The sequence below is a fragment of the Pezoporus flaviventris genome, unplaced genomic scaffold (genome assembly GCF_033815535.1).
Source record: "Pezoporus flaviventris isolate CSIRO_AGI_PZ_B2104156 unplaced genomic scaffold, CSIRO_AGI_Pfla_v1 ptg000103l, whole genome shotgun sequence".
Classification (NCBI taxonomy): domain Eukaryota; kingdom Metazoa; phylum Chordata; class Aves; order Psittaciformes; family Psittacidae; genus Pezoporus; species Pezoporus flaviventris.
In genome coordinates this window covers 1091115-1104553 of record NW_026892651.1, presented here as the reverse complement: position 1 = coordinate 1104553, position 13439 = coordinate 1091115, and the positions used below count along the sequence as shown (strand labels likewise).

At 40.8% G+C, this 13439-nt stretch overlaps 1 pseudogene; it reads right to left on the bottom strand.

Annotated features, from left to right (window-relative positions):
• Positions 1-13173, bottom strand: part of LOC133281582 (mitogen-activated protein kinase kinase kinase 1-like) — a 51285-nt pseudogene extending 38112 nt beyond the window's left edge.
• Positions 13174-13439: the final 266 nt, after the last annotated feature.

Sequence of the window (13439 nt, the reverse complement as noted above, 5' to 3'; positions counted from 1 at the left end):
TGAGTTTTTCTTCCTGCGTCAGGATTTTCTCATTCGAAAGCAAATAATTTTGGCTTTCTTTGGCCAGTGGTAAGCAAAAGAAAGTATCCTTTAAATCCAGGATGGCAAACCATTTCTGATTATTATTCAATTTAGTCAATAAATCATACGAATTAGCTGCTACTGGACAAATATCCTCTGCAATTTTGTTGATTACCCTGAGATCGTAAACCAATCTGCAACTTTTCCCATCATATTTCTTTCCTGTCCAGATACGAGTATTATATTCCAATTCACATTCAATTAATAATCTATATTTTAAAATTTAACATTTTTTTTTATTCCCTTTGATCTTCTAATTTTAAGGGATACTGTTTTATTCTAATTGGGCAGGCCCCCCACTTTAACAGGCAAAGCATTTTTTTGCCTTACCTGGAACTTGAGATGCCCATACTCCCACATATACCTAATTAAGGATTTCTTCTATTTCAGGGAGGTCCTTCTTTTTGCTTTTCTGTTGAATTAAAGATAAACTCAAAACTGCCATTAATTGACTCTTTTTAAGTCTAAGTTCCATTTCGCCTTCTTTAAATGTTGCTTCTCGCCCTCGAATTTGGCATGCATAGAAATTTATTCATTCCTATTTGTTTTCCCAATTTGTACTTTAGAGGTTTCAGATAGAATGGCTTTTTTTTTTTTTCCCTGCTTTTTTTTGGTGGTCAGTAGCTCCCACATCTGTAACGAATTCTTTCCTCTCTGATTTAACACCAAATAAGTTGCTCCAGTATCCACTAAAATTCCTAAAATTCCTCTTTATTTCCTCTAGTCCGTAGTTTTAATTTAACCAGTGGATCTGCTAGGGTAGATTCCCCAGGTCCCTCTCAGTCTAGTTCCAATTCAGTCACCGGAGCCACCCCATGGCACTGCCCCCCCCCCCCCCCCCCAAGGCAGTCTCACTTCCAATGTCCAAACTCCCCATAGCACGCACACCGATCCGTGTCCACAGAAGAGCCCACTCCCCCAACCTCTGCCCGTCGTCACTCCTCCATGCTCAAACACAGGAGCTGCCCGAGCTCCCCCCTTTCCCCCTCTGTTTTCCCTTTTTTTTTTTTTTTCACAGCTGCACAGGGCCTGCAGATGCCTGCCTCTGCAACATCACTTCTGTCACTTCTGGTTTAACCCCTTCCTAACTCTGAATGTGAATGTGCCGCTTGTTGCCAGTGACAGCAATCTCTTCCTCCTTATCAGTATCAGATTGGACAGATGCAGAGGGTGATCCTCTCAGAGGTACCTGTGATACATAATTTTCAACCTCTCTTCCTGATTACTGTTTTTTTAACTTTAAACATCTTTCCCCAATATCACAGACTGAACAACACCTCTTCAGCTTAACTTTCAGTTTTTCTCTGTCCTTTTCCAAGGCCAAAATTAAGGAATCTGGCAGAGCTATATTAATTTTGCATTCAGTCTGTCAATCTGCATGGTTTCTTAAAGTGAAAAACATATCTGTGTACATTACTATAGTAATATAGTATATACAAAAGCCACCATTGGTTACAATATTTTACCAATGTTTTCTTATTTACTGAGCCCCCAGGAGACCCTCACAGTTCTTTCCAGTGTGTCAAAATGCACCCAAAAGGACTCTTTTTCAAGATCTCTTCACTCTGCTGATTTTCCATTATCAATCACACATTCACACACACACACACATACACAAACGGGATCCCACAGACACACTCCACACAGTTACAACACTTGAGACAAAGACAGAGACTAAAATTCAATAAAACAAACAACAGTTAACAACACAGTTATAACATCCTGTCAGCAATACCAAAATCACAAGACCAAAATCATTACTGTAACAAGCCGCAAAATAAGATGAATACCAGTAGAATCAAAAGCAATACATCCTAACCCCTATGGATCAGACCATATTGTAACATTAATAGGGGGGTTCCTTGAACCCTTTATAGTTGGCCAGCCTGTCAGTGTACCAAGAAGGACGAGACCCTTGTGCCGACCAGCCTGTCTGCGTCCCACTGTGAGACCCGTACTGGACAGCCCACTGTATCGGACGGTGATTTGACTAACCTATTCAGGGACCCATGCTGACAGCATCACTGAATCAAATCCTTTATGGGCTGTTGATAGCACACTGGACCCAAAACTATTTCCACAAGACACCCCTGTGTCTTGTAGGACCCAAATCACAAGATGCCCCCTGCTTAGTTATAACAGTCGGTCACTGACACCAAAATCACAAGACCAAAATCCTTATGTAACAAGCCACAAAATAAATCAGTTACCAACAAGATCGAAAGCCATTTCCACAAGATACCCCCTGCGTCTTGCAGAACCCAAACCACAGGAAGACCCCTGCTTCTTGTGGCTGTATACCAGTAAATTCCAAAACCTTTTCTACAAGATGCCCACTGCGTCTTGCAGGACCAAAACCACAAGAAGCCCCCTGCTTCTTGTGGGTGTATACCAAATGGAGGCTAGCAGCCGGGTATACGCCTTTACCCACAAGATTTCCTATCTCGATTTATGGAAGGCTTCAAAACCTTGTGCACGCTCACCAAACCAACCCAATTACCAAATTAGTCTTTATGCAAGATGCCCCTGCACCTTACAGACTATACAAAAGAAAAGAATACCTTTTATGAAGATGGTCCTTGTCTGCTCCTGCAGTGATCTGGATGAGTTGAGGGGTCCCTCTGGGAAAAACTCCTGAGGGCCCTAGGGAGCCCTGTCCTCAGCAGGTCCTGCAACTGCGCAGAAAGTGTCCCATCTGTGGTGCCAAATTATTCGGAGAAAACTCCAGGAACAAACTCGCCAACAAAGTTTTCAAGCTGACAAGCAGGTATTCTTTATTGCGGCATCAGGAGACAGAGGGGATAGCTCCACCTAATGTGTGTCCCTGTGTTGCTGCACAAGCCATCCTTTTATAGCCACTGGGCATACATACATATTCATGAGGCTACATATGGATTACATAATTTTACAGAAAGTTCCCCGCATGCATACAGAATTGTGGTAATGGTCTCTTAGGGTCATTTACTTCTTCCAACAATCTTCATCACATCTGGCCACCTTTGGAGCACCAGCAGTAGATGCTTATACCAGCTTAATTGGTTTGTTAGCACCAGAGACATAATAATCCTCCTGTCCTCCTACTTACCAGTTAGTTTAACTGTAGCCCATCCTGGACACCTGCCATTCCCAGATACTCCTTATCCCTGTGTCCTGTTCTTCTAGACTGTTTTTCTTAAAACTATGTCAACTATAACGATTTATCTTGTACAAGAATTCTCAGTATATTCTCTAGCTATAGTCTACTTTTTTTTCTGTGTATCATGCACCTCAGTAATTTTCCATTGCTACTGTTACAAAGCCATCAAACTTAACACTGCTTAAAACTGATTCTAAAGGTTTATACATTTCATTTTGTAATTTTGCGCTCCCCCTTGTCTCAAAACAAAACAAAAAAAACACACCCCAAAACAAAACAAAAAAACCCACAGAAAGCAAAGAACTCCTGGCACCTCTTCATGCAAATCAAGCTAAGAGAACATACATGTGTTCACAACTGAACATTTATATTTCTCAATTTATTTCCTAGTAATAAAAATTTAAAGCAGCCTTCCAATATCTGAACGGGGCCTACAAGGATGCTGGAGGGGGACTCTTCATCAGGGATTGTAGCGATAGGAGAAGGGGCAATAGGTTAAAAATTAATCAGGGGAAGTTCAGTGTGGAGACAGTGTTCTCACAGGAGAATGGATATTTGGTACGTGAACTCTGAATAATCCCAAAAGATACAGCAAGACCATGAGAAGCCCGAGGAAGCTTGAGCAAGCAAGATAAAAAGAAGCTGGAATTCACCGAGTTATGAGAACTGTGGACTTTTGGCAAGCTTTCGAAGTCAAGTTCTCACACCTATGCTTAGCCAATTATATGTTAGCCGCTAAGGGTCTTCAAGATATGTATCCAATCATAATATGCCAAATCACTGTAAGTGCATGTAAGAAATAGTATATAAGGAGTTAAGGCTTTGCAATAAACGGCTTTTGTCTGATTATATTGATCTCTGACTGAGTCCACATTTTTTCTGCGGTGGTTCAGGTTGGATATAAGGAAGAAATTCTTTACTGTGAGGGTGCTGAGGCACTGGGACTGGTTGCCCAAAGATGTGGTAAATGCTCCATCCCTGGCAGTTTTCAAGGCTAGGTTGGACATTGGGCAACATGGTCTACTGTGAGGTGTTCCTGCCCATGGCAGGGGGCAGGAACTAGATGATCTTAAGGTCCTTTCCAACCCTAACTATTCTATGATTCTGTGATTCTAAGTGATACCCTGTCAGTCATAACCCCTGTCATAAAAGATGCTTTATATCAGCATCTTGCTTACCCAGGTAGGATGATACCTATTGCTTCTGTAAGCAAAAGATTGCAGTATGTAGCTAAATTAAAAATTTCATCAGAGCTTGCAACTTACAGGCACTGGAGATATATTTTTTCTTCTAACACCTGGTGATTCAGATTTAATTGTCCTAAGTGATGATGACGAGTTACTAGAAAGATGACTATGTCTTCTTTTCTGTGTAGGTGAAGTAGCAGTGCTTTGTCCTTCAGCCTGAGGCTCTAGAGAGAGTTTGTTCATTTCCAAGCCGTTTCCTTTCCCAGGAATAGGTTTCACCACCTTGCAGGAATTAAACCATGCTAGAGTTACAAATTGATCATTTTACATTAAAGCAAAACAAATTTATCAAATTTGCTAACATTATAATCAAGCTTTTATTTAGACATGCAAAGCTTTCATATTCCTGAGGTACTGATATTAACATGTAATAGGGTCTATCATCTTGTTAATCTATACCCAACACAGAAGCAAAAACCATTTTTCCTGTCCATTTGTGCCACATGTTAGAGCTGTAGCAGCAACTGATTTGAGTCTCAGAGCACTTCTGCAATTGCCATTCATGGCATCTCAGAGGATAGCAATTCTCCCATTTGGATAGTAGGAACCAAAATATTTTTTTTCTACAGATGCTGACTGCTTATTTAAGAGCCATAACATTGGATCCATCTGCTACATACAGTATCAGTTGATAAATACTAGGATTTCTATTTCTACAGCACAATATGAATGGTTGCTGCAAAGTAAAATTGTGTTAAACCTGAAGGCAATACAGCAAAAATAAGGTGTGCTGTGCCCTATAAGAACCACAGCCAGCTTTTCTGCCTGCAATACAAGTAAAACAGCTACACAGCATCTGGTATCTGGGCTAATCACTGTGCACAGTGTTGCACTACCTGAAAAGACATGTGATCAAGAAGAGTGATCTTACACTACTAATACAGTGCTTTGTTGCATAATCACTGAATTTTGACACCAAGATATGGAATATTTCAAGACAACTTGCAGCTGCTTGCCCCTTAGGTTTACGTAATGCATGAGAAGAGTAAGGCCCCATGTCTTAGAGGCTTGGCTCAAAACCAGAGGGAAGCTCCAAGTAATACTTGAGATTAACAGAACAGACTTCTCCCATAAAGTTGCAGAGTTGCAGAAGTCTCAAATTTCCGAAAAAAAAAAAAAGGGGGGGGGGGGAGGGGGTCCCTGCTTAGGGGAAAGCATTACAGTAATGTAATTACTGCAATTACTGCTTTTTTCTTTCCTGGAAGATCAAAATGTAAATTCATGTGCCTAAGGACAAGTTAGTTATCATTTGCTAGGGCTTGAAAAAGTTTAAATGTAAAATGGTAATGACTGAGAATCTGGAGCATCAAAAGTTGCATTAGAAAAAAACAGAACCCTCAAGGGAAGTGAGCTGAGCAGAGAACCATAATTTCAAGCTATGCACTAATCAAGATGCATTTAGAATTTTTTTCGAGTAAGAACTGTCTTTTATTATTCAAGGTATTGCTTTTTTGGTGCATTTTCAGTATTTTCAATGGTCTTATGAAAGAAACTTACCAACATAACCCTTATTTCTGTTCTAGGAAAGCTGCCCCCAAACACTTGTTTACTGCATTAGATGATCTTAGCTTTAAATTTGCACTCCCATCAAGTGTTACACAGGAGTCACACTGATCAGTGCAACTACACTTATGCATAGCTAGTTGCTATTATTAACCATGATTATACGGAATATGCTAGTGTTAGAATCACAACTGTTTAATAAAATAATGAAATCTCTTGAAATTACTTTTGAGCCATTTATAAAAAAGCATTACCGAAAAAGTCTAATAGGAATACTCTGGCATCAAAGTTTCAGCAGAGTTCAAACTTATGTGAAGGAGTTACTTAGATTTGATTTTTCTGGTTCTAATAAGCTTGCAGTTTGTATATTCATCTAGCAAAAAATTCACGTGTCGTGGTTTAAGTCCTGTTAGCAAGCCACGCAGTTTCTCTCTCCCCCCTCTTTCTTCCCTACCCCTTCCCCGCCCCCCCCCCCCCAGAGGGATGGGGAGGAGAATCGAAAGAATGCAACTCCCATGGGTTGAGACAAGAACAGTCCAGCAACCAAAGTACAACACAAATCACTACTGCTACCACCAATAATAATACTGATAACAGAAATAACAAGGGAAGAGAATACGATACCACCCGCCAAAACAAACCCAACCAAGCAGTGAGTGCCCTTCCGGGTAACTCCCAGTTACATCCTGGGCATGACGTGCTGTAGTATGGAATACCTCTTTGGCTAGTTTGGGTCAGGTGCCCTGTCTCTGCTTCCTCCAGGCTTCCCCTACTCCCTGGCAGATCATGAGACTCAGAAAGTCCTTGGCCAGACCAAACATTTGAGCAATAGATAAAAACATCAGTGTTATTAGCGCTTTTCCCAGGCCAAAAGTCAACAACACAGCACTGCATCAGCTACTAAGGAGAAAAAATGAGTGCTACTGCTGAACTCAGGACAACATGTGAAACATAAAAAAAAATTAACAAACTAGGGAAATGCAAGCTCATGGAACCCTAAATAATGGAGTACAAAGCACTACAGGACAGTTTTATACTCAAATGTATTTTTTTACACAATTGTCATGGTTTAAACCCAGTCAGGTAACTCGTTCACTCACTCCCCCCCTTCTTTTCCCTCTCCCTACTCCCAGAGGGACAGAGAGGAGAATCAAAAAGAACGCAACTCCCACCGGTTGAGATAAGAACAGTTTAGTAACTAAGGTATAACACAAACCACTACTGCTACTACCAATAATAACAATGATAAAGGAAATAACAAGGGAAGAGAATACATCACCTCACCACCAGCCAACTGATAACTCGCCCCCCAAGCCCGACCAAGCACCGACCCATACCTCCTCCAACCCTGCAGTCTCCCAGCCCTTCCGGCTAACTCCCAGCTACCTCCTGGGCATGACGTGCTGTGGTATGGAATACCTCTTTTGTCAGTTTGGGTCAGGTGTCCTGTCTCTGCTTCCTCCTGGCTTCCCCTCCTCCCTGGCAGAGCATGAGGCTCACAAAGTCCTTGGCCAAACCAAAACATCGCTATCAGCTCTGTTCCCAGGCCAAAAGTCAAAACACTGCACTGCACCAGCTACCAAGAAGGAGAAACATGACTGCTACTGCTGAACCCAGGACAATAATGAACATTAGAGGGGAGTGTTGCCACAGCAGCATCTTATACTACTACAGTACTTATACACTACAGTATCTTTTACTGATTGCAGCACAGCAATACGCCTTTTTTAAAAATAGAAACTTAATAAATGCATACACTTCATAAAGTCAACCACAATTTCCTGTTAAACAGCTAATTAAAAAAATAAGAGGTTCACAATTAAGAGTCTGCAAATTGTTAAGAATAAAGAGGTTTTTAAAAGAAAGTAAGTTAAGGGATTTTTTATTTGCAATAGTTTCAATGGGTTCAATGGTTCTCAAGGGCACTAGCCTTATTTTCACAATTCCTGTGTCTAATTTAAACATACTGTGTATTAGTTTATGAGTGATGACTCAGAAGCACTTCAAGTCAGCTATAATAGCAAAACTCACAGCAAGTTCATATCTGTGAAGTGAAAGTATAATCCATCTGGGCTTGTGCTTTTTTGACCTAAAGCAAAGTAGTTTGATTGCTGGCAACAACAGTGCAGCAAAAAGTACTGTCAGACACTGAAAAAAAAAATGTGAACAGTCTGGAAGATTTCCTGATTCTCCTGAATTATCTGCTAAATCACCAAGAAAACTACATTCTTAAGCAGCGGTACATGATCCCCTTCTAACTTCTTGAAGTTAGCCATATAAAAATAAGCAAGCTTGATTAAGCCAACTCTTACGATAAAATTGTTTCAAAAATAAAATCACAATTTAAAGTGGAAGATAAGGCTATATAAAAATTTACTTACAGTGAGAAGCAATTGCATATTTACATCAGCTGCTTTCACGCATCCAGTCTTCAATTTCTAAAATTTTTAGCTATGCAGTTAAAACTACATTTATGTATTGTATGATGACCTACAACATATTACCTACAATGTTCACTGCAATAAGATGTTAAAATTACAATGCCTATCAGCCATGCATTACTAAAGTTCATTTATCACAAATCCTTACTTAGAAAAAATGAGAAGTTTTCACTGGTCAGAAGGAGTAGTTGTGTCGGATTTGGGTTTTTTCTCTCATTGTAGACACCAAGGAAACAATGTATTCTGAGAAAGGAAATAGCACTTCCTGTTCAGTAACAAAATGTAATAAGCAGATGGATATTGTAAACAAAATTCATTTTCTTTCAAGCAACATCTAAAACTACTGTTAATAACCAAATTTAGACACTCAGAACTGTCTAGCAATTAAAGACTTAAATGTTTACAACTAGAAAAACAATCCACCTAAGACTTAATGTTTTTTTCAGAGGTTAAGCATTAATTCTTGCTTAACTTCAAGATTAATGGGACAAGTTACTTTTGTCCCAACACTAAATTTCATATTATTGCTTTCTAGAAAGAGACAAAACCTAGCTGTGCTTCATTAAAAAGAAAGACATTACATCAGCAGGTAGAGTTCAAATAGAGAACATGCCTAAAAGCTTAAAATAGGGGAAAAAAAAACTGTCTAAAAAGGGCTGAATTTACACTTTTTCCCTCAGTTAAAAAAAACCAAACCGATAGTTCAAACAAAAATCTTTGTCTGTATAGGAACAGTACAGCACTAAAATAATACAGGTGCTAGCTAAAAACAGAGTTACTCTGGGTTTTATTATTTATTCCATGGCATAAACCATGTCAGTTGCATGAACACTTTGTATACAAGACAGAAAACACTATCCCAGTAGTGAAAGAATAACACAGCATTTCATATGTTCATATAACCATGATTAACATCCCAGCTGAAATAAAAAAATAATAAAAAAAAGGCCCGTGGACTTGAATTGCAATATGACAGTGAAGGCTTCACAATCTGTACTTGTTCTCTAAAAAGCAGAAGCAACTATATTCCTCACATGACAACAAAATTGATCCACTCTTGCCTGCACAAAGAATTCTTGTGCTTTTCCTCCACACAGGTGGGAAAGACCAACCAAGTCTGAAAGCTTTTGCTTAGTAAGCTAGTTATCTTTTTTTAGAATTTAATTATTGGGTGCATTTTTATAGAACACAGTTTCTGAAGCACTCAAAAAAAATCCTTCCTATTTTAACTCAAGCTTGGCTAAAACTATAGTATATTAAATATTCGTAAACTGTTGGATCTGTGGAAAAAATATTTTTATTGTGAATGTACAGTTTCCTACATACTGCAGGAGATCCTCATTTTGTAGCCTAAGCCTACAGGTTTTGTTTATTTTTACATCTGAAGCAAAACCCCTCATCTATTCTAGTCAAGCTGAAGTTAGCTACATGACAACAGTTCGGTTGTCAGTCTGCATGTTACTGTACCTCAGCACAAAAATAAAACCAAATAGCCCAGAGTGTACTCAATCCTGCCTTGATCCTGATTTTCACACAACAAAAACTATTCCTGAGTCAAAATATTGATGTGCTAGCTTGGACCAGGGAGCCTGACATTTCTCAAAATCCTCCTGCTTTGTCAGGAAGCAACGATTTTGCTCTTAAACATTTCAGCTTTTCATGAATCAAGCAAAAAGGACACAAGGCTTTTTTTCAGATAAAATTTAACTTCTAACCTACCCCCCCCTCCCCAAATAGCAGTATTAAGAATCTTTTAAATTCTTTTAATTATTAGTTTTAAACCATCAGATATTAGCTCCCATCTTATTAGTTGAGAAAATCTAAGAAATGGACTCAAATTGTAATTCTAAAGTACTGAGAAAGCTCAATAGTGTGATGACTATTATTTTTTATGAATAAGCTTAGTGGTCTGCACATGAATAATTGCATTGTTCACTCTGAACTATTTGCTTCATGAACTATAAAGCTAAATACACTAGAATTAATGCCAACAGGGAAACACCAGTGAAACACTCCAAAGGAATTAAGAGGTGTTTCTCTAAGAAGGTGACAAGACTGACAACCCAGCTGAAGTGCCTCTACACCAATGCACACAGCATAGGCAACAAATGGCAGGAGTTGGAAGCCACCAGTAAGATGGAAAGCTATGACCTGGTGGCCATTACTGAAATGTGCTGGGATGGATTCCATGACTGGAGTGTGGCTATCAATGGCGACAGGCTGTTCAGAAGAGACAGGCGAGGAAGGAAGGGTGGATGGGTTGTCCTCTACATCAAGAGATGGGCAGAGCACAAAGAGTTGTTTCTGAAGAAGAGCCATGAGCAGGTTGAAAGCTGGTGGGTAAGAATTGGGGACCAAGGAAACAAAGGAAACCTGGTGACTGGTGTCTACTACAGGCTGCCCAATCAGGGGGAGACTGTTGATGAAGATTTCTTACTCCAGCTACAGGAGGCATCACGCTTGCAGTCTCTTGAACTGCTAGGGGACTTCAACCACCATGACATCTGCTGGAAAAGTAGCATGGTGAGCTGTAGGCAATCCAGGAGACTCCAGTGCATTGAGGATAACTTCTTAAGCCAGGTAATAGACAGCCCTACCAAGGGGGATGCGATACTGGACCTGATGGTCACCAGTGTGAGTGAGGTAAACGGTGACATCAAGATTGGAGGCAGCCTGGGCTGCAGTGATCATGCACTGCTGGAATTTGCAGTCCTGAGGGAGGTGGGACATACAAAGAGTATAGTCAGGATGCTGAATTTTAAGAAATCCAACTTCTAGCTCTTTAAGGAGTTAGTCAATAGGACTAACCTGGAAAACCTCAACCTGGAAAACTGCCCTCACAGACAAGGGAGCAGAACAGAGCTGGAAGATCTTTAAGGACACTTTCCATAGATCACAAGATCTCATGATCCCCAGGTGTAAGATATAGAGTAAGGAAGGCAAGAGACTGTCACGGCTGAGTTGAGACCTGCTAGTCAAACTAGAGGGCAAGAAGGAAAAGGACAGGCATTGGAAGCAGGGACAGATATCCTGGGAAGGACATAGGGACACTGACTGGTTGTACAGAGATGGGGTCAGGAAGGCCAAGATGCAGGTGGAGCTGAACCTTGCAAGGGATGGAAAAGAACAAGGGCTTCTACAGGTATGTCAACCAGAAGAGGAAGGTCTAAGAAAGTGTGCCCCACCCACCCCCCACCACCCCCACCACATTCAATTAATAATCTATATTTTAAAATTTAGCAATTTTTTTTTTTTTTATTCCCTTTGATCTTCTAATTTTAAGGGATATTGTTTTATTCTAATTGGGAAGGCCCCCCTTTTTTATTTTCACTTTAACAGGCAAAGCATTTTTCTCCTTACCTGGAACTTCAGATGCCCATACTCCCACATATACCTGATTAAGGATTTCTTCTATTTCAGGGAGGTCCTCCTGTTTGCTTTTCTGCTGAATTAAAGAAAAACTCAAAACTGCAATTAATTGATTGTTTTTCCATTTATTTTTCCTTCTTTAAATGTTGCTTCTTGCCCTAATAAAGATTTTAGAGAATTTGGCATGCATAAAAATTTATGCATTCCTATTTGTTTTCCCAATTTGTACTTTAGAGGTTTCAGACAGAATGCCTTTTTTTTTTTTTTTTGCACACCTCGGCTCTGGCGTCCATCCTGGCTCTTCTGCCGGTGGAGTACCGGGAGCTGAATCGTTTTTTTTTTGCCAAAGTTGCTCAACCTGCTTTGCACTGCTACGAACACCGGCCTGCTCAGCAGCAGCTATAAATGACTGCCTGCTCCGCTGCAGCTACAGCTGCTTGCCTGCTTCAGCAGCAACCATAAATACCTGCCGGCAACCACACTTTTGCATTAACCCTTTCTTGCCCGAAATGTTAAACTGCTACCAGTTGAAAACTTTTACATGAACCCTACAACAAAAAAATACACAGAACACCATCTGCCCTCAACACACGCACACACACATGTATGGGATCCCAGAAGCACACTCCACATAACTACAATATTTGAAGCACAAAATCCAGACAATCATTACTCCCACTACACAGTCCCACGTACAGAACGTGGCACAAGGACCCTGTGAAGACTATCAGGAAACCAGCTCCGAGAAGCATCACCGCAGTGCAAGGTGGCAGGCTCAACCTTAGCGGGTGTCCCCGCAGAGGCTCTGCCCCCCCCACATCGCATGAGGCTTGGCTTTTATCCTGACCAAAATGCACACTCATTCCGACACAGGTGGCCAGCCTACGTTGGAAGAAGTGGCCAGCAATATCTATAAAGGTCTCCAAAGGTCGATAGAAACTTGGACATACTTATATTTACCAACTTCTAGTACATGGGTATCACAGACAGACTGTATCAATTGAGTTGTATATGGGGTCCAGAGTCCATGGTCTGCCACAGTCTGCCCAATACCCCTGATAAGAGCATACGGGAGACCTTCTCACCGTGGGTCTTGATCCAGCACATACGCCACCAGGAAAGCACACAATACGCCTGCATCCCCCACTGGTCTCGCTTCTCCCTTTACAGCGGTGCATTTATCATGAGGATCTGGGGGATATAAATCAGGCTCTTTTTCCAGATCAATAGGCTCCAGGTCAAAAGAACCATCCAGGTCAGCATCAGAATTATCAGGCATCAGAACCTCAGGAGCAGCAACAGCAGTCTGATGAACGTGCACAGGCCCCTTCCAGGGGTCAATAGGGCCTGAGTTAAAAGGATCATCTTCATCTCTGTCCTCAGTCTTCGCAGCCATGGCGGCAACCAGCAGAGGTTGGTGGTGGGGTGGGGGGGGTGAGGGGGGGTAGGGGAATGACGACTGAGCTCCACGATCTCATTTTTTGACTTTAACGTCTCTAAAATAGATCTCCAAATGACTAACAAATTTTTCACAGTGTCATTGCCTTTTGTAACTGCATCCCACAATTTAACTCCTGCACCATTGCACAAAGAGACCTCAAACACGGTAGACTCATCAGTCTCTGGATAACGCGTCTTCAACTATTTCAACATTAAATTTAA